The sequence below is a fragment of the Larimichthys crocea genome, unplaced genomic scaffold, assembly GCF_000972845.2.
Source record: "Larimichthys crocea isolate SSNF unplaced genomic scaffold, L_crocea_2.0 scaffold74711, whole genome shotgun sequence".
NCBI lineage: Eukaryota > Metazoa > Chordata > Actinopteri > Sciaenidae > Larimichthys > Larimichthys crocea.
The window spans coordinates 1-4,068 of record NW_020859861.1 but is presented as its reverse complement, the minus strand read 5'-3'; the positions used below and the strand labels follow the sequence as shown (position 1 = coordinate 4,068).

General features: G+C 39.0%; 1 non-coding gene and 1 pseudogene across 1 annotated transcript; both read left to right on the top strand.

Moving 5' to 3' along the window:
- The first annotated feature begins 814 nt into the window (after positions 1 to 814).
- LOC113745427 (uncharacterized) lies at positions 815 to 942 on the top strand (annotated as a pseudogene).
- A 1,990-nt stretch (positions 943 to 2,932) lies between these two features.
- LOC113745426 (U5 spliceosomal RNA) lies at positions 2,933 to 3,048 on the top strand. The gene has a single exon (XR_003462140.1). It is a non-coding gene; the product is annotated as a U5 spliceosomal RNA (small nuclear RNA).
- The last annotated feature ends 1,020 nt before the right edge of the window (positions 3,049 to 4,068 follow it).

The window sequence follows — 4,068 nt, the reverse complement described above, 5'->3', positions numbered from 1 at the left end:
TTTTCAGATCGTATTCAATTCTTTTCGGGCCTTTACTAAAGGATTCCGTGGAGCGGAATCAATAAGGGAGTTTTTACTCCAATTTTTTGGATTGCCCTTGGCTTTTTTCTTGTTGGGGGGGCTTCCGGGATTTGTAAAAAACCTACATGGGGTTTTTACAACTTTGACAGTGTTGGGGGGGGGGGGGGGACGTGCTTTTGTTTTGGCTCTTCTTGGAGTATTTCTGTAGTGTAAGCCCATATCATGTTACAACAAAATTTCCATGACACTAGATACTGAACTAATTTGCTCAAATTTCTTATTTTACAATTTTACATTATTTGCTCCTATTAATAACAACGATCTTTTAACTGTTACAATTACACTTTACTTTTTACTCTGTATTGTAAAAACAATATTTAGCATTTTGGTAATTTTGCGTATTTATAATATGGTATATTTTACAACTTTCATTAAACATTGCATTCCAACCCCTTTCAGCAGAGTTTTGGAAGATTGTGCAGTGGAGGACGGGGGCCCCCACCCCCCTTTTACTCACCGCCAGACCAGGACAGTGTAAATTTTCTTTCTTTTTCTGTTTCTATTAAAATCTTTTTGTTTCTTGACTACGTTTTAGGGTTCTTAGTTAAAAGGCCACTTGTTTAAACTACGTTTACATCCCCTCCACTCCAGTGTTTGTTGTGAACTTTGTTCTGTTGTTTTTTACTTAGTTGGGGGATCACACACACATGAATGGGACACCAGCAGTAAAGAACAGTTCCCCGTTTAACGTATTTTCCATTTCCTCTCAGTGTTTGAGAACATTGTCCGGAATACTCTTGGACTTCTCTTTTTCAAGATCGATAAAATCTTTCGCCCCTTTTACTAAAGTTTTCCGTGGCGGGGATCAATAAGAAGTTTTTACCTTTTCTATAATTTTTGAATTTTGCCCTGGCTTTAATTGTGGGGGGCCTTTTCCTGGGATTTGTTAAAAAAAGGGGAAACAGTTTTTTAAAAAAAACCCAAACTTTTTGAAACAGTTGCTTTGTTCTTTTGCTCTTCTGGGACTTAAAGCCATAGGACTGTTTACTAAATACGAACCAAATGCATAATTAATTTTATACAATTTATTCCCTCATTAATACAAACTGATCCTTTCTTGAATTGGGCCCATTTAACCATGATATAAACCTTCTGTAATTGTAAAAAAGGTAGGTGCCGGCATGGGTAAGTTCGTATTGATATATTGTTATATTTTACCCACAAAACCAAACTTTTCCATAAACATTGCATTCCAAAAACTTCAGCAGGGAGTTTTTGGGAGTATTTGTGGGTGAAGGGACGCCAACCCCCCTTACCTCAGCAGACCCGGAAGTGTAAACTTCTTCTTCTGTTTATTGATTAAACTCTTTTGTCTGGACAAAACCGTTTCAGGGTTTCTTAGTTTTAACGCAGTGGTAAAAGTTTCCAACCCTCCAATTCAGTTGTGTGTTTGGGGGAACCTTTGTTTTCTGTTTTTTAACTGAGTTGGGATTTCACAAACCTGAAATGGGACACCAGGGCCCGTAAAAGACCAATGTTCCCCGTTAAAAGTGATCCTTCCTCTTCAGTGTGTTGAGTACCTCAGATTTACTGGTCTATGTTCTCGTTGCAGATCGTATTAAATCTTGCGCCTTATTTTTCTTACTAAGGGATTGCCGTGGCAGACGGATCCAATAACGGAGTTTTTTTACTCAACTTTTTTTTTGATGCCCTGCGCGTGCAAGGGGGGGGCGGCCGGAGTGGGGGGAAAAAAAACAAAGGGGGGGAGACGGAGGTAAGGGGACGGCGGGGGTGGGGGGCGCTGGCGGACGGGAGCTTGGAGTGGAATAGCCAAAGGGTAAAAAGCAGGGGAAAGTAGAACGAATCAAGGCCGAAGGAAGCGGAGGGGAACAGGGGGGGACATGATGTTCGCGAAGGAAAGAAAACCACTGATCTTGTTAAATGTGACATTTACAGTATTACTCCGGATTTGGAATTAAAGAAGTACGTGTGAGCCATTTCGTAAACAATGTGGCGGAGTTTCGAGGTATAATACAACATACACCAACTTTTTCATAACATTGCATTCAACTTTCAAGCAGGCAGTTTTGGGTGATTGTGGATTGAGGGAGTGCCACACCTACTCAGCAGAACAGCGGAAAGTGTTAAAAATCTTTCTTCTCGATCTATATAAATCTTTCCGCTGCTGAAACGTTTTTTTCAGGTTTTCTTAGTCTAAGCTAGTTGTAAAAGCTTTACATTCCCACTCTCAGTGTTGTTGTGCACTTTGTTTGTTTTACTTAGTGGGGTATTCAACAGAATGGGGACAACGCCCAGTAAAGTTACATGTCCCCGTTAAAAAGTGCTTCATTTCCTTCTCAGTGGTCTTTGAGGTGTTGAAACATAGTTACTCTGGATTTCTCTTTCAGATCGTAATAAAATTCTTTTAGCCTTTTTACTAAAAAGAATATTTCCGTGGAGAGGGATCAATAAGAGGTTTTTTACCCCTCAATTTTTTTTTCGATGCCCTGGCTTAATGTGGGGCCTCCCTGATTTGCTTAAAGAGGAAAAAGTTTTAACTTTACTAACTGTCCTGCTTTCTTGCTCTTTTGGAGGTTAGCCATTAGGTATCTTACTCATGAACCCCTCTTCCGGCAGATTTTGGAGGTTGCTGTGTGAGGAGGGGGCCACAAAACCCAACTTCAGCTGAGAACCAGGGAAGTTGTTATAGTGTAAATCTTCTTCTTCTGTTATATAAAATCTTTGTCTGAACGTTTCAGGTTTCTTAGTTAAGCAGTGTAAAGTTTACATCCACTCTCAGTGTGTGTGACTTTGTTCTGTTTTACTTAGTGGGATCAACATGAATGGACACCAGCAGTAAAGTACATGTCCCCGTTAAAGTGATCATCCTCTCAGTGTTTGAGACATCAGATTACTCTGATTTCTCTTCAGATCGTATAAATCTTTCGCCTTTTACTAAAGATTTCCGTGGAGAGGATCAATAGGAGTTTTATTCAATTTTTTGATGCCCTGCTTTAATGTGGGGCTTTCTGATTTGTTGAAAAAAAAAAAAATAATGTTCATGTTCCAGCTCTTTCTGTATTTTCTGTGGGGTGTAATAAACCTGCTTGTGGTGGTAAGTGCCCATTACTGTACTGTTATTGTTTTGACCATCTTTTCATTCAAGTACATTTATGTTCTGAATTAAAAAAATAACAATACTGTATTATAACGTGTTAGCATTGGTACCTTATTTTTTCTACATGTCTAACATTGCATTCAAACTTTTCAGCAGAGATCGCTGTTGAATAGGCCACACCCACGTAGTGTATAAAACGTCTCTTCTTCTTTTTTGTTATATAAAATGTTTGTCTAAGTAGTGAACAGTGAACAGTGATGACAGTTGGAAAGCCAAAGCAGAATGGTGCCGTGTTCACCATGTAATGTTGTTTGAAAGCAAAGATTGACTGTTCCACTGTCAGACCTGTTCATGTTTCAGTTGATTGACTGTAGTATTGATGATTGAACAGCACAGTTCCCTCCAGCCTCGTCATGTCTCCTTGGACCATCACCAGTTATCTCCACTTTATCAACATCAACATCGTCCTGTCGCCTCCACCTCTTGTTTACAGTTTTTATTTTGTGGGTTGTTAAATCTTATACTCTGTGTAGCCTGTTTATGTTTCAGAGGTGAGATTTCCTATCAGAGATTTCCCAAATAGAAAATAAATAAATAAATTCATTTCATAGATTGAAAATTGCAACCCTAACCCTAACCTATAACGTGTGGGGAATATGACTTGTATGACTTGGCTGAAGCTTGAAAGAAATGTCACTTTTTTAGTTGTTGTTGTAGTCTTTGATCCATGAAGCTCTCTGTGCCACGGACGCCATTTTTTCTGAACAGCAAATTGTTGCATTTAAATTAAACCCAAACAACTTTGAACAATAACATGTTTTTGATTGGTTGATCAAAGGTGCCATGCCCTTATATGGACGTATATCCTGATATGCCACAGCATTATATGCAAATTAGTTCTAGAACTTCAAAGCACACATGACATCACT